The sequence below is a fragment of the Ursus arctos genome, unplaced genomic scaffold (genome assembly GCF_023065955.2).
Source record: "Ursus arctos isolate Adak ecotype North America unplaced genomic scaffold, UrsArc2.0 scaffold_12, whole genome shotgun sequence".
In the NCBI taxonomy this organism is placed as follows: Eukaryota; Metazoa; Chordata; class Mammalia; order Carnivora; family Ursidae; genus Ursus; species Ursus arctos.
Genome location: NW_026622786.1, coordinates 52900212 through 52922053, shown reverse-complemented (window position 1 = coordinate 52922053; position 21842 = coordinate 52900212). Strand labels below are relative to the sequence as shown.

The 21842-nt window shown below is 41.6% G+C and overlaps 1 protein-coding gene across 6 annotated transcripts in view; it reads right to left on the bottom strand.

The window, feature by feature from the left end:
- Positions 1-21842, bottom strand: part of JAK1 (Janus kinase 1) — a 156688-nt gene that overhangs the window by 105099 nt on the left and 29747 nt on the right. The window contains exon 1 of one of the 6 annotated variants that reach the window (XM_048220459.2): positions 20238-20461. The exons of the other annotated variants lie outside the window; for them this stretch is intronic. The gene's annotated coding sequence lies outside the window, so the exon portion shown is untranslated. Of the gene's footprint in view, positions 1-20237; positions 20462-21842 lie in introns of those variants that run through there. 6 annotated transcript variants of the gene reach the window in all.

Sequence of the window (21842 nt, the reverse complement as noted above, 5' to 3'; positions counted from 1 at the left end):
AAGAGAAGGAGGCTTCAACTGACTGCCAAATGGATCGACGAGATTAAAAAAAAAAAATTTATAAGCCCTGATTTCAGAGGTTTGGGCTCCAGTCCAAACAAGAGATAAAACAGAAAGAAAGGCGGTAGGAGTGGGGATGGAAAGGCAAGGAGGGAGGAGAGCTGCGCTTCTTACTCGAGTCAGTATTGCTAAGTCTTAAGTGAAACAGTGATTCCATGATCAAATATAGCTGGAAAACAGCTAATTGAGCAACATTTAATAGTTTCTTTACTGTGAGACTTCCTGAGACTTTAGTCTATTAACGTACATTTTGGTTCTCCAAGAAAAGGATAAACTAAGCAACAAACTTAACCTGACTGTGAAATCCTTTATTCACAGGACATCTTCAGAATAAACACACTCAGGGGAGCACTGGACTAAAAGGATGTTTAAAAGTTAAAAACTCGTCAAGTTTGGTGACTAACAGTCTGCGAGAGAGGAGCCAAAAAAGCCCCAGGATCACGCTTAGGTGACCAGTGAAGGTGATAGGGGAGAGAGGTTAAAAAAGGGCAGTTTTTAAGGGAAAAGAAGAACTCAGTTTTGGTCCTGTTTGAGTCAGAGTTGTCTAAAAACTGCCAGGTCACAAAGCCATTGAAACCAGGGTCTCAAAGAGATATTTGTATTTCCATGTTCATAGCATGGATAAACAAAATGTGCTAGATACATTCAATGGAATACTGATTCAGTTTTAAAAAGGAAGGAAATTCTGACACATGCTACAACATGGATGACTCTTGAGGACATTATGCTAAGTGAAATAACTCAATTACACAAGGATAAATACTGTATTGAAGGAGTTCCAGGCAGGCCGCCCTAAAATGTGCCACTCCAGCATATTGATTATTTTGAATTAAAGTTACTTAAGAAATGGCCAGTACCCCCCCCCCCCCCTTACACCTACAGGACAGAAAGCATCCTTACTGTTAGAAACAGGAAATTCAGGGTGGAGAAGGCTACAGAAACATAACTTATTACTTCATCATTAGTTTGCTACCCCAAGCTCAGACTTTTTGTCTTGCCAGTTCTTCACAAATTTATTGTTTAAGGTATAAAAAGCTGACTGCTTTGGTCACTTCTTTGAGTCTCATATTTTTATGAGCTCCCTTACGTATAAAATTAAATTTGTTTTTCTCCCATTGATCTGATATCAATTTAATTATCAGACCGAAGAACCTACAAGAAAGAAAAAATTTTCCACGTCTACAGGATTCCACTTACGTGATGTACCCAGAGAGTCACATTCATAGAGACAAAAAGCAGAATGGTGGTGGCCAGGGACTGGAGGAAAAGAAGAATTGGGGGGGGGGGTTGCATTAAATTGGGAATATATTTTCAGTTTTGAAAGATGAAGAGAATTCTGGAGACAAGTTGCACAATAATGTAAATGTACTTGATACTATTGAACTGTAACTTAAAAATAGCTAAGATAGTAAATTTTATGTTGTTTATTTCACCACAATTAAAAACAAATATTTTTTTAAACTGCCAATTCAAGACATTATGGTAGACATTATCTTTATCTGTCTAGAAACCTCTCATCCCATTTGGTTGTTAAGACTACAGTTCAGTGTCCTGTCTGACCCCCCCTCCATGACCCAGGCTTGACCAACCACTATCTACCTACAGGATCAAAGGGTGACTCAAGAGACCTTCAGGAGATCTGATGAATGGAAGCCAAAAGAATTTCATCTTGGGGCAGACAGTTGTTTTCTTTCAAACTACTTGGAGAAAACCTTACTGCGGCAAGAAATGAGACCAATAAGAGAAACAGAAAGGAGGACTCCTAATGAAGGGATCATGCCTTGACATCACTCAAGTTCATGGATTCTTCCCCCTCCTCTTCTTAAGAGGCACTAGGTACATGGGTCAATAAACCCCAATATCTTGTTTTTTTTGTTTAAGTCACCAGGAGAGAACACAGAAATCCAAAAGAAAAGCAATCACGCTGAGCTATAGGTTCTTGAATAAGAATTTTCTCTCCATACCTCCATTTGGAATTTTATCCACAGTATCACATACCTTTAGTAGAAAAGTAGTACACAATTCCATGATTTTGTGAGTACAATCTCAAATTTAACAATCTTTCCAGTTGGTAAATATATCACTATGTTAGGCCAGAATGCTATTACATTTATGAAGAAAACAATAATTTAAAAAGATCATTAAATCTACACTAGATTATATATAGGAGAAACCCACAAGGAGAAACATAAGAAGGTTTATATAGAAATAGACCAATTCAGAAATATAAATGTTTCCAAATTATCTGATGTACAGCATAGAACAAGTGCCTAAATTATAACCTGAAACGGAGGCTTTTGATGGAACACACTAACACCGAAGTCAAAGAACAGGAAGATAACACACAGATAAGATCGCTGATGTGTGCTTAAAGAACTTCACCCTTTACCAGGTCTTCAACTCAATGGTCCATTATTAACTACAGGTTCCCTTGGTTTGGTTCTCACTAATTATTGACACAGTTTAATTTTCTCAAATATAAATCTAATCAAAAAATGATAGGACTGCCTGGGTATAATGGCTCTCTTATATGAACCAGGAGGCATGAAGAAAGGAGCAAATAAAAAGAAATTGATGTGGAGAGCATGGTGCTAGCTCTGCAGACTTTGACTTATGCCAAGAGGCCATCTAAAAAGCTGTCATGCTAGAAGTTAATATCAAACCAGTTTCACATCTAGAATCTGAAAGGCCCACAGCATAAGGCTGCACAGAGGTGCCTGAAGCAGAGATTTTGAAAGTGTACTCTGCTCCCCAGGGAATGCAGTTATAAGCTTGTTGTCACAAGTCTCTGCAATGATAAACTAGCCTTGCTGATTTCACTGAAGCAGACCTGACCAATAAAATAACTTCAGAACACTGAGAATACTATCCATGTGAAATCTTTATAACCACTAATCAGTAAAAAGATCCAATCTCTGAAATTGCTTTTGAGTATCTATCTTTGTCATGAAAGATTAGCAGCCAGTAGTTTAATCATAAGGGGGGGAAAAAAGAAGACCCTATTTTACTTGGAAGAGTTTTCAAGATTCACTGCAGCACACCTGGTAAACACAAAATGACAAAGCCTCTCTCTTCCACAGGATTACCTTCCAGCTATTTAAGGTGGCTTCCACCTCACACCTTCAAAGTAAATTTTGGAACCTGGCAACCCAGAATGCTTACAGTACTCAGAGGGAAATCTAACAATGAGAAAGACTGCTCACGCATCCAAAGTCCCCAGAACCATATAGTCAACCAAAGAACCTACAGGACTCCCTGTTCTAGACCACCTAACTGGGCAGATGTAAGATGTTTCCAGTAGACTACAGCATATGCTTTTTAAATCATGGCATAAATAAGTATTCAAAATCTTAAAATGTGAAAAAAATTCAGAAAACAATATCATTTGCCATCTCCTAAGGAAATAATCAGAAAATTACACAAAAATAGAGGCACGAAGGTATTTTTAACAGGATTATTTACAGTAGGAAAAACAATGTATGTTCTTTAGAGGGTTAGATAAATGAACTTTCATTCATCCATACTATGAAAAACTATATACCAAAAAAGTTATGTCACCCTAACCAAAATTTATTACCACATAGGGATAAAACTGTGAGGAATCACTTGGTGAAAAAAACCAAATTATAAAACAGCATCGTGTTCTATGATCTCCTTGAATTTTTTTTTTTTTAATTTGCAGGTCCATTATTCATGAAACAAAGTCTGAAATCATAAACACTAAAATATTAACAAAAATGTTTATCTGAGTGATAGATCTTGGAATTGTTATTTATTAATTTTCCCAAAATTCAAGTACCGCATTTAACTTTTTTAAAACGCTAAATATTAAAAGAAGAATCCAGGCGCTATAAAGCAAGTTTCAAATGACTGCCTAGGAAGCGCCAGTATTAGGCTTACATCCTGACTTCTCTGAAAGTAAATAAAAGAATGGCTAAAAGTATTCTGTATGAAACTATACTTGTTAAACACAGACTGAATAAATTATCTGAAATTTCAAAATAACTCTTTAGAGAAACTAAAACTGCAAGTGCCTAGTGTCTACAGAAACTAAACATAATAGGGATCAGTAAAGACTCCACAGAATATGTATCTTTCTTGTATAAAACCAAATGGTTACAATTATTTTGAATTTGTAGGCTGTAGCTTTTTAATGACTTAAGAAAAAGGTCAGAAGAGATTTAAAATTTTTCTCTCCTCAGAGGCCCTAGTCAAGGTGAGCAGGCTATCTTACTTTGAGGCACCAGGTTTCAGCCATAAATACCTTGACTCAGCTACTTCCTGAGGCTTCACTCCTATGGTAAGAAGATGGTGAGATCTGGCCTCACAGCAAGAACAAGGCAAAAACAGGTCATTCTGCCCCAGTTAGGTGATCAAGGCCTTGATTGTGACCAGATGGCAGCAGGCATAAAGACCAAGCCTCTAGGAGGCCCTGTGAAGCCAGGTGGCAACGGAGGAGCCAGGGAGCAGCTGGACTTGAGCAGAATGCAACGGGGGGAGGCCATACAGGCTGTGCTGGTCCCTCAAACCAGTCAGGAACAGTCAAGTGCAGCCCTGGGGCCCAGTGGGAGAGTCCAAGGCTTGGGTCTAGCTCACAATCACTTCACCTCTCTGAATCTTAGCTGACTTAAATCTCAAATGAAAGTTATACAGGACAGCAGCTTTTTATCTGTAATGAGCTCTCAACACTTTTTTTGCTGTTCTAATATTAACGGTTACCTCCATTAAGGTCTAATAGGCTGGGATGCTTTGTACAGTGTCTTTTCTCCTGATAAAAGGAACAACATGAAAAAGAAATGCCAGTCAAAATATCAAAATAGGCCTTTCACAACACAAACCCATAGTAGGGATCCTATGATTATCATTTATGTGTTCAATAATACTTACTGACCAACTGCTCGACCGCAGGCACAGGGCTGAACTAGGAATAAAGGATAATCAAGAGGGACTTGGTCCCTAACCTCTGGAACTTCCAGGGAGGCAAAAGCCAAAGAGAGCAGCTTTATCTCTCTTCTCCCACAAGACACTGCCCTTTACAATGTCCAATGTCCAGTGGCGGGATCCTACATAATCCCAATTTCTCTTAAATAATCTCTAAATCTTCTACTCACAAATACATCTTAAACTTCTCACAACTGTTTCAACACATGGGCATTTAGTTTCTTAAATTCTACATGAAAATACTTTCTGTATCATTTCATCACTCAACACAAATCCAGCACGAGGCTGTATTTTTTTTTTTTTAAGTAGGTTCCACGCTCTGAGTGGAGTCCAACGCGTGGCTTGACCTCATGACCCTGAGATCAAGACCTGAGATGAGATCAAGAGTCGGATGCCTAATCAACTGCACCACCCAGGTGCCCCGAGGCTGTATTTTTAAAAATATACTAAGATGGTAGCCTGCAGAGGTCTTGGGCAAGTCATGTGAATGCTCTGATTCTTAGTTTTTGGTTATAAAACTGGGTCAGTATCCCTGGCCGACTCCTCTTTCTTCCAGCTCTTACAATTATTATAAGATTTTCTGACCATTGTGCACTACAAACCTTTAAACAACACCAACTAGAAAATGTCTATAAACTTAGAACCCAATATGCTGGGATTCATGACACACCTGTCTCCACGACTCCTTAAAACCATTAGAGCTATCACTTCTAACCTGAGAAAAGTAAACAAGACTTCAAGCCAAGAAAGAACTTGTTTGACTGCTTTCTTTGCCTCTCAATTATCAAAGCAATATTCTCTTAAGTGTCTGGCTCCCAAATACCTTTAAATGTCTCAATTCAGACTAGCATAAGCAGTATTTTCATCTGATTGGTAACTGTGTGGCAATATTCCTCTTTCAATGTTGCCTGACCCTTATTGCATTGATTTTTTTTTTATTGAACTATATCGAGCATACAGAAAAGTATAAAAAAACATTGATTTTTTAAAAGATTTTATTTGTTTATTTGACAGCGAGAGAGGGAACACAAGCAGGGGGAGTGGGAGAGGAAGAGGCAGGCTCCCAGCAGATGAGCCTGATGTGGGGCTCGATCCCAGGACCCTGGGATCACGCCCTGAGCCGAAGGCAGACGCTTAACAACTGAGCCACCCAGGAGCCCCAAAAACCAGTGATTTTTAAAGAGGACTAAATAGGTCTCTTCATAGGGCTCCTAGTATGTGCCAAACACAATGGTGGTGGTTGGGGATACAAAGGTCAGCCACAGCTAAGCAAATAAGTGCAATATTGTGTATAAATTTCAGAACGTGCCTAGTTCAGGCATGACATATAAGCCTTTCAAGTGTATCAATGCAGGTAATACACTCAAACAAATACACCGGTACTCTAGTTTATGTAAGGTTTTTTGCCTTTTAAAAAATTCATTCCCAATTGTTTGTCTGAAATTTAAAGCACATTCTCCCCCAACACATGCTGCTATAAATGTGGTTAGGTTTCCAAGCCAACACACAAAAGACCCATTTAACACATGAAGTATCTGAAACAATATACATCTGCCCTGCAAAGAGAGCAGAAAACATTAGTGCAGCCAAAGAGAACTGTGAGTGATCTTGTCATCTTGAAGCTGGAACTTAAGGATAAGCAGAGTGTAGGTTAATAAGGGGTGCAGATGGAGTGGTGAGGAGGTGCCCATCTGCTTTAAGGCAACTCAGGAATTTTGAGACCAAGGGCCAGGTATACCTCACTTCAATCAAATCCAGGTGCCTCCACTTAAAAACTGGGTGCCTTTATTTTTTTTTTAATTTTTATTATGTTATGTTAGTCACCATACAGTACATCATTAGTTTTTGATGTAGTGTTCCATGATTCATTGTTTGTGTATAACACCCAGTGCTCCATGCAATACGTGCCCTCCTTAAAACTGGGTGCCTTTAAACAGGTTAGTCAATCATTTTTAGCCTCAGTGTACCGATCTGAATGTCAGGCACAGAGTAAGCATGCAATACCCAATAAAGGAGTTTATACATTTTTTTTACTTTCTTGAGACTATATAGCTTTCATCTTCCTTGGCATAAAAGTACCCTAACACATAGCTGGGTTTACTATTGTCAGAAAATATTCAGTTTCCGGGGCGCCTGGGTGGCACAGCGGTTAAGCGTCTGCCTTCGGCTCAGGGCGTGATCCCGGCGATCTGGGATCGAGCCCCACATCAGGCTCCTCCGCTATGAGCCTGCTTCTTCCTCTCCCACTCCCCCTGCTTGTGTTCCCTCTCTCGCTGGCTGTCTCTATCTCTGTCAAATAAATAAAATCTTTAAAAAAAAAAAAAAAGAAAAGAAAATATTCAGTTTCCACATAAAACAAAACCAGATTTTTTTAAGTGTCTAGAGAAGAAATGTACAAGGAAGAGGACTGCTGAGAGTATATCAGAAAAGGACAGCTTGAATTAAAATGAAGTAACTAAGAAGGGACGGAAGATGAGGGAAAGGACAGATCTGTAATGCATGGGATGTATCAGGATCCTCCTGATAAGAGAAGATATGAGAAGGAATTACAAGCAATTTCCAGGGACTTACAGGCTGTCTACACAAAGAAGGGAAGATAGGAGATCGTAAATAATAGTAGTGCCAAGCCCTGATGGGGTGCTGGTATACATACACACAGGCACACGCATGCGTGCTCATATACTCCTCACAACCTAAGAAGTAGGCACTATTATTATCCTCATTTTACAGAGGAGGAAACCAAGACACAAAAAGGTTGAATAACTTGCCCAAGATCACTCAGCTAGTACAATAAAGCATATTTCAAACCCATAGACTCTAGTTCCCGATTTGGAAGTCTGAGCCACTATGTTATACTGATGCTTCTGTAGCAGTGGGAAGCCAGCCATTTGCATAAGGGGGTTTCCTGAATCAGAAGTTCATAACTTGAGTAATATCAATAAAGTTCCCACTTATAAACATCTAAACATTACATAATCATTTACAGATTCCCTGGCAATTTTCAGTATCTGGGGTGGAAATGGGTAACTAACATCTATTGAATGCTGCTGAATCCCAGGCAGTGTCTGAAGCTAGTCCGTATGTTCTACTTCATTTAACCCTCACAAAACCACCTTTGTGATAGGCACTATTAACTCCATCTTACGGCTGAGAAAAACTGAAGACCAATTTTGAGCCCAGAGTCACAGAGCCAGCAAGTGGCAGAGGACAGCCTCAGACCCAGTTCTTCCTGGTTCCAAGTCCAGGCTGCTTTTCACATCTGGTATACTCAGATCCAAACACTGTAAACATGGGACATGTTATCTAATAACCAGGTAATAAAAAGTAGCAGTAAACCAAGTTTGATTTACACTGTCAAAAATATTTCACAAGAAAGTACTGAATTCTGTTTAGGACAGCTAAATGAACCCAGTCACCTATTTCACCCCATTCCCCCCACAAAAACCAATCCTTTAAGGTCCTCTTTATTACCTAGCCATTTAACAATACCAAATACAATACAGGTGCACGAGGCACTTCTCTGAGAACTAAAAATTGCTTCAGAAGCATTACCCTATAAAACAGGATAGAAACAAGTTCCATAGGTTTAAATGCCAACGTCAGAAAACAAACAAACAAAAACAAAACAAAGAGGCAAGAGACAAGACAGAAAGGGTTCTTTAAGAGAAGGGTTTTCCAGTTATACCTCAGTAAAGCTGGCGGTAGGGGAGAAAGAGTAGATAGGATGTTTGCTTTTGTTTTTAATGCCAGAGAGCTTCAATTTGAATTTCAGGTCTGCCATTTATTAGCTTTGTTTGCTCATCTGGAAAATGATGCTGTTAAGATCCAACTCTAGCTCTTAAAAGATTAAATACCAAATGCAAAGCACATACGACAGCTGACACATAAAATTTTACTAACCTTGAGTCTCATCCTCTTACTCCCTCTCCTTCCTATCTCCAAAGATGTGCTACACACCACAAACCTGGGAGACATAACCTGCCCCAAGCACATGCTAACCAAAAGATTACAAGACACTTACAAAGCACTTTTCTCCTTTTCCACCAAACCTACATCATGTTTCCCATATTGCCCCTTTTACCTATTTCTTCTGAGATATTTATCTCTCCTACCATCTTGGTGTCACCTCAGGATGGGTAAACTAAGGGGCTAGTATTTATTATTTATATTTCTATCACCAAAAAAGTTGAGGCTACCTATATAAATATAAAAGACACATACAACAGAACCATTCATTAAAGCAAGGACTTAATACACGTGACATGGGATCTGGTGGAGACTGAGGCAGGGAGACTACTGTAAGAAAAATGGACAGCAACCTAAAACAAGTAACTTGGCCTTGAGCTTTCTGGCAAGGAAATGTTATGAATTAAAGAGCACTCTTTTCTTTTTTTTATAAAAGGAAACATATCAATTCCTGAAGAGGAACATCAGTAATTTGCCTGAACTTATTTATCTAAGGTATTGACAGGACCTTATTTATCTAAGGTATTGACAGGACCAAGAATACAACCTAAGTCTTCCAAAATACCAGCTCTTTCACAAAACTGTACGTCTTTATATAAGACTCAAGAATTTAATCTGACCAAATTCCCACCAGCAGTGGGACATTTAGACATTTAGACATTTAGGATGTCTACAAATTGTATATGTCTACACAGGACTTGGCATTTAATCAATAAAGACCCATGTGCCTACTGTGAAAGGCAGTATTACAGTGAATGAGACTGTTTCTGACCTCAAGGACCTTGGAACTGTACAATGGGAGCCAGTTTACAAAAGAACTGAGGCATAAGGCAGAACACGATGCCCTAGAAAAGAGGACTGCATACCACCGGAGCACTACATATATATGTACCTCTTATTGGGGGGGAGGGGGCAGGAACAGGGACATTTGAAAGGGCCTTGAAAGGTACAGAATTTTGGCAGATGGACAGCACAAAACATGGGCAAAGTGCATTAGAAAAGAAGAAGAATGCAGAAAAAAAGAAGAAATGTTTAAGGCCTGAAAGCAAAACAGCAAATAATCTATTTTGGCATGGTGCAGAAGGGGAGAAATGGGAGAAGCATGGGGAAAGTTGAGGTTTTATCATGAGGAGCCCTGAATGCCACACTAAGGTGGAGTTTAGATCGTTCTCTGTACACAATTGGGACTGACGAAGGCTTATGGTCAGGACAATTCAATGACCTGAATCCAGCTGCAAGATTATTCAATGTCTGTGTGGAGGACAGACTGGAGGGAAAGGGTTGGAGGCAGGGAGACTACATTAGAGATTGCTGGGATCGTGCCGGTAGAAGAAAGCTAGGTCAGGGGCAGGGACTGGTGAGCAAGCAACGGTGCAAATACTGGGAGGAAGCACTGAGAGCACTGGGCAGACTGCTGTCTTCGGGATGGGGAGAAAGCAAAGGGGAGAAGGCAAGAGGAGTCTGCGGCTGGAGTCAGCAAATTTTGGCCCACACACCAAATCCAACCTGTCACCTATTTTGTACAGCTAAGAAGCTGCACGAATTTTTACATTTTTAAGTAGTTGGGGAAAAGAATAATATTTTGTGACAAGTGAAAATTCAAATTTCAGGGTCCATATATAAAATTTTATTGGAACACAGCCACAGTGTGTTTACATATTGTATTTGCTTTAGTTCTACAAGAGAATTGTGTAGTTGTGACAGAGGTGGCCAGGCCCTCAAATCTGAAAATATTCACTGTCTTTTCCTTCATGGAAAAAGTTTTCTGACCGCTGATCTAAGAGGTTTTGAGGGTGGTGAAAAGAAATGGTATTAAGAGGAACAGAGAAATCTTCCATTGGTATGGTGGGGTCAGAAAGAGAGATATCAACTTTGAAGCAGTTAAACTGGAGGTGTCGATAAGAAAGCCAGGTAAGGGAGCCCAGCATGAAATGGAAAGACCATCTCCCCACGGGGCCTGGACATCCGCTACTCCCCCTCTACTCTTCCTCCAGATCACCGCCTGGCCTGTCTCCTGCTCATTATTCAGGCCTAAACTCCAATGTCACTGTCCAGGAGGAAGCCCCTCTCCCATCCACTTATGCGTTCTCTACCCATTACCTTATTTTCTTTATTGCACTTATCACCACCTGAAATCACCTTATTTATAGACAGGTTTAACATCTTAGGTTGACTCTCTAAGGAGAGGCCTTGCCTCTGGTTTCCTAAAGCAACCCCGGTGCCTTGAATCGTGCCTGAAGCTGCTCGACAACTGGAGCTCAACTTAAAGCAAATCATCGGCACAGTTTTAGGAACAAATGAGACTTGCCATTTGCAGCTGCGTGGGCTAAAGGCTTTACTAAAGGGAGAGAGGTGAGGAAAAGAAGGCCAAGACACAGAAAGGAAGGAGAGAGGTAGTGTGTTTCAGAAGCCAGACAGCAGTGGGGCTGTGGGGCATCTTTCAGGAAGGGGGCGTTTAACAGCATCAAATGTTTTAGATAACAAGAGCAGAAAAAAGGTGTTAAAAGTGTGACAGCAAGAAGGTCACCTGTGACCTCAAAGAAGGAGGCTCAAGAGTGTGGAGGTGGCAGTTAGGTTGCAAAGAATTAAAGAATGAGTGAGTGGGAGGAAGTGAAGGCTTTCAAGGCATTAGGCAGAGAGTGGGCAGAGAGAGGTACTCCCAGGGGCAGGAGCTGGGGGGGGGGGGATCCTTTTTTCTTTCTTTCATACAGTGACTTGAGTCCCATCATGTCACTGTCCTGTTTTAAAGCCTTGAATTACCCCTTTTATTTATAAGGCCCAAAGTAATAATGGCCCATAAGGTCCTGCTTGATCAGGTTTCTGCCTGCCTCACCAGCCTGTATCTTTGTCCTCTCTGCTCCAGCTGCAGTGTTGATTCCACCCCAGGTCTTTTGCACAAGCTGTTTCCTTTGACTGGAAAAACCTCCTCTTCCTCTTAGCCTGGCTAACTCTTTCACCCTTCAGATTTCAATGTTTAAAAAAAAAAAAAAGTACCACAGAGACCTCTTCTTCGTACTGCCTTCAACCTCTATAGCAAACTAAGACATCTCTCCTGGTGCTTAGCATAATTATAACAAATAGCTGTATAATTGTTGAATTATTCTGTTTTCCACTAGCAAGGAAGCTTCCTGAGGGCAGGAATCAGGTCTTGTTCTCACATAATACATGATTTATAGATAATTGTTAAATAAAGAAAACCTGAAAGCATGATTTATAGATAATTGTTAAATTAAGAAAACCTGAAAGCATTTTTTTTATCTCAGCCAGTCTGTACATCTCTAGTGGCCTACTTTCTAAATCCATATCAAGTGGGCTTACAGTTTACATTCCAGCCAGTTGGCTTTCTCCGACGCCCCCCCCCCCCCCCATTTCTAGCCAACCTGAGTGAATGGTCACTCTAAACAAGTACAATGATGGGATTCTTTGCCCAAGTAGCAAATGATTTTTCCGATTAGAAAACTAATATATGGTTATTAGCAGACCTGCCTAGTTAGACAGAATGACTTTAACTGAAAACAAAAACAAAAACCAGCCAGAATATTAGATTTAGGCATTATGCATCTAACTTCTTTAAGTCTGGTTTGTGAATCAGCCCTAAAATGGCTTTGCAGATATGCAGCAAAGATCCACTGGGTCTCTTTATTATATAAATCACACCTCGGGGCCCCTGGGTGGCTCAGTCGTTAATCGTCTGCCCTCAGCTCAGGTCATGATCCCAATAGCCCCACATCGGACTCCCTGCTCAGCGGGAAGCCTGCTTCTCCCTCTCCCACTCCCCCTGCTGGTGTCCCCTCTCTCGCTGTGTCTCTGTCTGTCCAATAAATAAATAAAATCTTTAAAAAAAAAAAAAAATCACATCTGTCTGCCTCCCTGTGTGTGATCTTGTTTAATAACAGAATTTTTCACTGGGAAAATATACATTTGGCAAATTGTTTTCTCCTTATTTTTTTACTTTGTCTTTTCTCTTACCATAAATAAAAGATTTTAAATTATACTAATTGAAAAAAATTGTCATGAATTACAGCCTTGCTACAGCTTGAGCAAATTAACTGTGCAAATAAGTCTGCAGACATAATTGTGCTTAATTGAATGAACTGTTGTCAGTTCTAATAGCTGTAAGCTCTTTAAATCATGATTAAAAACAAGTGTTGCATTAATTACAAATTGTTCTTACCTATTTCTACCTTACACATACAAACTTGTCGAAGTTACCCAATATACTTGAAAATGATAAACCTAAATTTATTTTTTTAAATACCTACAGGTCAACTACTCATCATTTGAGCTGGACTTCCCTTCCTGCTTCCTTTCCACAAATACAAAGGAGGGAATTTTACTCTCTTTATCCTTTTCAAATGGGAAGACAAGGAAAAGATACAGCTAACTTCTTTGCTATCAAAGAACATGGGATGAAAAGATCAAAAGCTCTTTTCCAACCACCTGGCAACTGTTGTTCTTGAGAATATAAATGCAACATAAACATCACTGAGAAGGCAGTAAAGGCATATTTAAAATATGATGAGGAAGGGCCAACTTTTTATACAATTTATATCTTGGGTAAACTTGGCTTTTGGAAAGCACATATATGGAAATAGAAACTGATAAAACAGCATTCAGGAAAAACTGAATATATATTTGCAGAGTTCTTTTAAACTCTTATAATTGCTTAAACAGCAAAACTCCCTAACATATCATCTGACTTACAAGATTTTTAACTTCCACACAACTCTGAAGCCACCATTTTACAAACGGGTATGCCTGTGTTTCTGCCACTTCCTAAGTAAACTGAATCACTGAGAGCAACACAGAACCTTTATATTGACTTTCCCAGAAAGTCTAATACATTCCTACCAAATTATATACCTTGCATGACCTTTAAAGTTAAATTAAAGGCACCTTTGTTTCTCATTTTTCCTTAAAAATACAGCAGAACCTAATGTATTATCACCTTTGGTGCTGTCTACATAATAAACTCCTCTAGATTTGAGAAACTGCCTGCTTTAAGTGCCTAAACTTTTTTTGATTTAACCATTTCTAATTGAAGTCTTTCTAATACAGAATGTGTCAGCTGTTTTGCATTTAATGGGTCACACTTCCCTACCATCTTAAAGCATTCTGAATACAATTTGAGCTCTTTGTTTTTAACCCAAAGTATATTCACCAATAAAAAAAACAAATAAAGCTAACAATTGTTTAATTTATACCACGTGCCTGGCACCATTCCAAAATCTTCAGGCATAGTCATTCAATCCTCAAAACAATCTTACAGGTAGGTACCGTCTTTACTTTCATCTTATTGATAAGGAAACAAGCTTAAGTTGCCCACATGATCACTGCTAGGATCAAAACAAGCAGCCGGGCTCCTGAGCCACCAAAACAACAGATCATGAAAAGCAAGGCTAAAACACAGTAACGCCGTTTTCTATCTCCAGGTGTAATAAGTTGACCTGATTTCGTCTTTCCCAGCTGGTTCAAGTTACTCTGGCCTTTCTCGAAGATACCACAGCTCTTCCCTCTCGCCTGCAGAGGCAGCCTCGTCTCACAGACCGCTCCTAAGTAACTCGTTCCCTGCAGAGTTAAAGCACCTCTTATGAGCAAAGATTCCTCACTGGCTTCTCATTCTGAAGAAAACCTCTTCCTTGAGCTTGTCATGTTGCAATCCTGACAGCAGCTTCTCCACCTCCACCCACCGCTTGCACACCTCCCAAGAGCCCAACCCCTGAAGTCGCCCTTTTCTGCTGGAGACCAGACCTATCTATCTTGCCCTTTCCAGTATGCTCCACAACTCGGCCTCTTCCTAATGGCTTGGTCATCAGCAGCAACACCAATTACCATGCTGTGTTGTGAGACGGTGACAACTCCATCTCGCTAGGGTATTTACAATGGCATTTGTCCCTCCACTAAATGGCACCGCCCAGACTGTTTCACTTTTTGAGTTACGGTTCTGCTTTTCCTTCTGCTTCTCACTCATTTCCAAGATAAAAATTAACACTGCCTGTCTCAGACAATGTACCTTCTTGGATTCATCCTCTTAACAATTCCTGTCTCTTATGTTTGTAGTTAATCTCGCACTGACTTGAAAACCAGTCAGATGGACTGTCAACAAACCCTTTATAAATTACAAGCAAATCAAAGTAGGTTGTCCTCCACTATAAGGAAAGCACATATGGATTCCATGACGTCTCTTGTGGCTCAAAACCCTTCCTGCCTCCTAGCAGTCTTCTGGATGGTTGATAAGTGGTGGATAAGAAGAACTATTTTCTGTGATAGGGTGGAGGAAAAGATAACGGTCGATTGAAGCTGACCCTGTCAGTGTTTCACAGCTGTTCCATTTGCTAATGATGTTATATGCCTGAGCTCATTCATTCAACACAGGCCACAGCCCCTGACCTCACACTGCTCCCAGACTTGGGGACAGTCTCCGTCTTTACAATCTGGCCCCATCCTGCATGTCCAGCCTCACCTCCCTCTGCTGCCTCCCAGTATCCTGCTATAATCACAGTGGCTGCCTCCAAGTTTGTTACGCATACCACTCACCTGCCCACCTTTGTGCCTTTGCTCATGCTCATCTCCGACTAGATTCCCTTTCCACCCCTAGACAAGAGAACTCCTACTCACTCCTCTAGGCCCAACTCTAGGGAAACCTCTTCAAAAAGTAGTGAACAGGGCTTCAAGCAAGGTTTAGCTTTCCTCAGGGGTTCCAGCACTCTTAATTCCAACCTGTACTACAGCATCACCCACACTGGGTTACAGTTACATGCAACAGGCTTATTTCCATATAAACTGTCTTATGCATCTGCCAGAAATTAGTAGGTACTGAAGAGATGTTTGCTTATACAGAGTTAATTAATCTGTAACATTAAAAAATGGGGGAAGGGAGGAAGCCAGTTCTTAGTCCTCAGACTTTAAAGGAGTGCCATGAAGGTTCCCAGGAAACATTCTACATTCACAAAGTAGGACTTACTGTTTTGCATGTGTAAAATCTACAACTGAGAAACCCTCAATGAACAGCTCCAAGGTTCTTCACCAAACTGTAAACTCTAGAAGGACAACGAATTTTTGCATGTTTTGTTCTGTTTATTCACACCCTGAGATTCATAACAGGGGCTCAACAAGTATTTACTGAATAATAAGGGAATGAACAAAGTGTCGAGTAAATATTACTGTAAAGTAAACTCGGTTACCACAGATTAAAAATATCCTAACAAAGACCAGCTCTGTCTTTTGGCCAGAGTAGACTTAAAGAAATTTTCATTTTTCCGCTAAAGCAAGTCTTGCCTTGGGACTGGGCAATTTATTTACAGAGCACCAAGGAAAAATCTGTGCCCACTGCCAGCTGCTAAGAATCACAGATCATAAAACCTTAGAAGTAAATATATCATGGAAATGAACTTAATGTTTTATGCTTTCTTGTTGCCAAAAAAACTGCTGCACTTCAGAGGGAAGAATACTCATAGGAGGTAGTTTCCTGCCCCTGAAACCCGGTCACTTCAACATGGCAGCTGTTTAAAACTCCATGTTACCATAGGGTTTTCGAGACAGGAAGCAATAGTGGCACACCTAGCTGAGTACAGGGGAGAGCAAGAAGCAGAGAGGAAACAACATGCCAAATGAGAACATGGCTTGGAGATTAGCCCACAGGGTATAAAAACAATGAACCAATTTCTCTAATGTCTCCTATAATGTAATTTACCTGTACATGGTAATTATCAAAAAAAAGAGAAAATGAAGAGCATAGAAACAGATAATACCTTCTCTGGTCACCAGCTGCTCCCTTTTTTTCCCCATCATTAGCTCTTCTTCCAATTTTAAGGACTCTTGTAGAAAAGAAATTGGTAAGAACTTGATGGTCTTTAAACGGGAGAGGGAGTAAACCATGGATGACTTTCCTCCTTTACTTTCCTCAATTTTCTGATTTCTCTACAGTGAGTGTTCCCTCTTGTTATGCTGAGAAAATTATCCTTATATTCAAAGAAACTGCAGAGCTGAAAAGTTTGTTCTAATAAGGAAACTACATTAAATAAGTCCTGTACCCAAAATAAGAATTCAATAATACCAAACCATCCAATCTTTTCACTCAATAACCTTAACCTCTTTGCTCAACTACTGCTATATCTATTTATTTAAAATGTTTTCATAACAATTATAATTTGTGTGGCACTTCAGTTACCATGTGTTAGTTAACTGATTTTCCCCAACAACTTTCTAAAATGGTGAATACTTTGATTTCCATTCTACAGAGGAAAAATGGAAACTGAAGGGAAGCTATTCGCTATGACAGAAGCCCATATCTTCTCGTTCCCCACCTGGCATTCCAAAACAGAATTTTTCAACCCCAATGCTACTGACTTTTGAGCCAGGTTATTCTTTGTTGTATGGGGCCTCCCCATGCATTATAGGATGTTTAGCAACATCTTTGGCCTCTACCCACTGGATGTCAGTAACACTGCCTCCTCCCACCCCACCCCTAAGTTATAATAACCAAAAATGGCTCCAGAAACTGCAAATATCTCTGGGCATACAATCACACCCAGTTGAGAAAGACTGGTCTAAAAGAATCCGAGAGGTTCTTTTTGGCATCTCTACTCTACGACAAGGCTCCATATACCACTGAGCCACAAGAAATCACAAAGCATCAGGTGCTGCTTGCTCAGGGACATTGAGTTAATTAACCAATTCCCCATTCACTTCAAACAATTTTCTAAAATGTGGAGATGAACAAGAAAAATTTCCTTGTATAAAGAGTCACATCTCAGGTGATAAATTTTCTAAAAGCATATTATCTCACTAGAACACAATAAGGAAATACATAATAAAAATATATAAAATACGTGTGTATTTAGGGGAAAAAAACACTTATTAGAGGGGTTAGAAAACACAGATCTTGGTCTTTGCTAACCTTATTAACTCAGTTATACATTAGTGTTCCCTCTATAAAAGTGAATATAAACCTACACGTTCTCAATACTTGCTTCAGCTGGGTTTCTGTCCAAATATACATATGACCTAAAGCTATCCAGAAGAAACTGAGTGATAACTTTGAAACATTACTACAATTTGTGGTCTGCAGTTGAAACCACTAGTGTTTGTGAACCCAGAATCTAAACTGGCAGACCTAACAATCTGATTTAAAAGCACTCAGTTTAAGTTTCTTCATGCCATTTAATCCGAGTCTCTGTTCCTGCAAAGGCAACTCCGCCCTCAAAATTCCTTATTTTTACCAGCTTTTTAACAAATGCCTGAGTTGAAAAAATTTTGCAACCTAATTCACCTTAATACCGTAATCTGTAAAGGGTGGATACCACATGACCAGAAAGATAATCACAAGTACAGCATTAACCAAACTGATACAAGACTGCTTAAATTATAGCAAACTAAATGTAGTTATTTAAGTTATATTTTGGAAAATGTTTGAATTTTTTTATCTTTGTAAGTATAATTTATTTACCCTCTATCAACACTTCCCAATGGTTGTAATTAGTATATTGTGGAATCGGGAATCAATGTGGAGTATGTCACACTGCAATCCTCAGATGTAAAAGTACATTTTTGCAGCTATTTAGAGAAATTAAGATACAGTGAAAGTGCTTAGTTAATATGATATGTGAAATTAAGAAGAGGATTGATTATTCCTATTCATAATGTCCACAATCGCTCAGCATGATTACTTAACGCCTTTAAATGTGCTCTGGACCGATACAAAGGAGCCATTTCTCTCCATAATACACAGTATATTGTACCCCAAATGTCTGGTACTCTCATGGTCTCCATTAACCTTCACCACAAAGTACAAAAGAACACAGTGATCCTTCAGTGAGAAGGGCTCCGTGGTCTTAGAAAACATCAGAGTCACCAAAAACAAAAGCGAGAAACAGCACAAAATGGGGTTCTGGAAAGGGAGGAACATTTAATCAATGGAATTAATGGAATATTTAATCAATATTAAATGCTCATCTTAAAAAATTTTTTTGCACTGTGTATATGCCCATGATTTCAATCCTTTTCTTAAAAATTTGCCAAGACTCCATGATCATGTTTCTGCATTCTACTCATCACTTAACTGTACAAGATTTTTAATGCGTTCTTCCCTGAAAGAAGCAATGACAATTTTACACCGATGTGAACTCCAGCCATGAGAGAAAAACCCTATGACTCGTAAAAAGAAAAAAAAAAAGTTAATAGCATGTATTCAACCAGGGACAGAAGACAGCTCACAGCCACGTATTAAAAGTGGCAGGGTCCTCTTCCCAACGGACACACAGGAATTCACAGAGAATATAGTTTTTTAAAAATGCGAACACCTGACAATAATCACACCTTTTATCTAGTCTCCTTAAAGAAGTTCCCTTGTAAACAGACACCCAAGGAGCCCGTATCCCTGAAACCCTGGGATGTGACTTGAGAGGGGTGTTTACTAGCCCCGCTAAAGCGACGTTTCCCTTTGATGCTTGGCGACCACGCGTGGATGGGGTCTGAGGAGCAAGACAGAAGGCCTGAGACCAGCCCCAGTTTCAGTTAATCAGTCCCATTACAGTAGGATTCGCACTTCCCCCAGTGGCTCTCTCTCACTGTTCCTCTTCCCTGGCCCTCTCGCCCAAGATGCGTCCTTCGCCCTCGCGGGCTGCCCAGGGCCAGGGTCCCAGAAGAACCTGAAGGGGAGGGGCCGTTTCCTGAGTCCACAGACGCCCCCCTTCTAGCCCCAAACATGGCCCCAAATCCCAGAAACTTTCCGTCGCTGAGATGGCAAAGGAGGAAAACGACGAAGACCCTCGGCCTCCGTTGTGAGGCCGGAGAAAACCTCCTCCCGCCCCCCGCCCCCCAAAGACAGTTCTGCCAGAGCAGGCGGTCAAGTTCTCGGTGCAAGAGCGAGGGACGTCAGACCTCAAGCCCGCGCCTGTATCTCAGGGTGGTATAAACAGGATGTCAGCGCGTTCCAGGCTTGTTTATGAAAACTTGGTGTGTGCTCTGGGGGAGGGGGCGCCGAGCCTTAACCTTCCCCCCATCCCGGCGTGGGGCCCCCGCCCCCCAAACTCCCAGTCACCGGCCGGCTCCGCTTGGCTGGAAATCCCCCGCTTCCCCGCCCGCACCCACACGCCCCCAGACCGCCCGGGGCCCCGGTCCAGCGCCGCGCTCGCTGAGCGGCCGGGGGTGCGCGGCTCGTGAGGACAGAGAGCAGCGGCCGCGTCGCCCGCCAGCGCCGGGCTCCGCGCCCCTCGCCCGGCCATACGCGGCCGCCACAGGCTTCTCCACCTCCCCTCGGCGACACTCACCACTTCCGTGTGCGCCTGGGCCGAGAGGGTGCTCCGGGTGGCTGCGCAGGTCCGGCTGCCTACTCGCTCAGCAGCCAGCCCCGCAGGGCCCCGGCGTGCGCGCGCCCGGGGCTGAGGTGGGGGCGCGGGACTGGCGACCAGGGCTGGGGCGCAGGCCCGCACTGTCTGCGGCTGCTACCTACTCCGCCGCCGCCGCGGCCTGCGCTCCGCGACGCTCCCGCCCCGCCCCGCCGCTGGCTCCGCCTCCCAGACCGAAGCCGGCTCCGCCTCCTCGTGACGTCACAAGCGGCAGCCCAGGAAAGAGGGGGCGGAGGCCGCGATGGAGGCGTGCGTTCCAACAGCGCGCAGGACCCTGTACCTCCAGTCTTCCCGCCCGGTCCCTACCTGGCTTCGCTCATGCCCCCACCCTTCACTCGCTTCTTTACCGCGTCTTCTGGAAACACCAGTCTAGGAACAAGAGGTCTGCCAGGGCAGACAGTAAAACTGTTGTTAGGTTTTGGCTGTAGATTGATCCCTCCCAAGTTCGGAATGCCCTCTACCACATGTTCCTGCACCGCGATGCCTTTATCACAGTCCTCTGCCCCTTGTCGGGATAGCGTAAGAGGCGAGTTGTGTAGCACGACTAACAGGAACTTAAGATCAAATAAATATCATCTGACAAGTTACTTCAGATCCAATGCATTCCGTATTTAAAGAGCTCTTTTGAGTTAAAAAAAAAACAGCTAACATTTGTTGATACCTAATGTATTCAGCGCTTTTCGGTTTTTTACTAATAATCTCTCATAGTACATATTATCCTCATTTGATCTATGAGAAAACAAATCGAGGCATATGTATCTTAAAGTAACACTACAGCCAGAATTCATATCCTTGTAGACAGTCTACAGCTAAATCCTGATAATTTTACTTCCAAGGTATCTCCAGTCCTTTTGCTTTTCTCTTTCAACAACATGATCCAAGCTCCCCTCATCTCTCGTCTGAAGGACCACAATCACCTCTCAAATCCAGGCTCTGCATTTCTCCAGTCTCCAATTAATTTTCCACAGTGAGCTTTTAAAAGTTCAAATCTGTTCCACTCTTGAGCTTGAAACATTCCAGTGCCTTCCCCCTGAAAATCCTCCTCAGCATGGTCAGGTTCCCACAGCTCAAGTCACTGTGGACTGAAGCTGCCCCACCTGCCCTGATTTCTCTAATCAGCAGGCTGATTAGAGGGCTCCCGATAACTTGGGGGGTTACTGCAACTTACCTCATACTGAGCAAGAAGTGCTAGTGTGTACCTGATGAGTGAAGAGAGCATCTGATTCTAGACTTCTGGATTGTAGGTCTGGCTCCTACCATTAGCCACCTGAGATACCCTGAACAATTTACAGCTCACTCATAAAAGTTGAGGGACATACTGAAAGATCTCGAGTGCCTTATGGAAGGATGCAGAATTCAGAGAAGACAGGAGAATCAAGCAGGGAGTGTCGTGGCCCAGTTGCCTCCACTTGAGGGTGTTTGTGTGCATGTGCTCCCTCACCTGCCACTCAGGGCTGTTCATCATATTCTTCACCTGTTAAATTGGGATAATACCTTCCTTATGGGGCTTATGCTGAAAGTGAACAA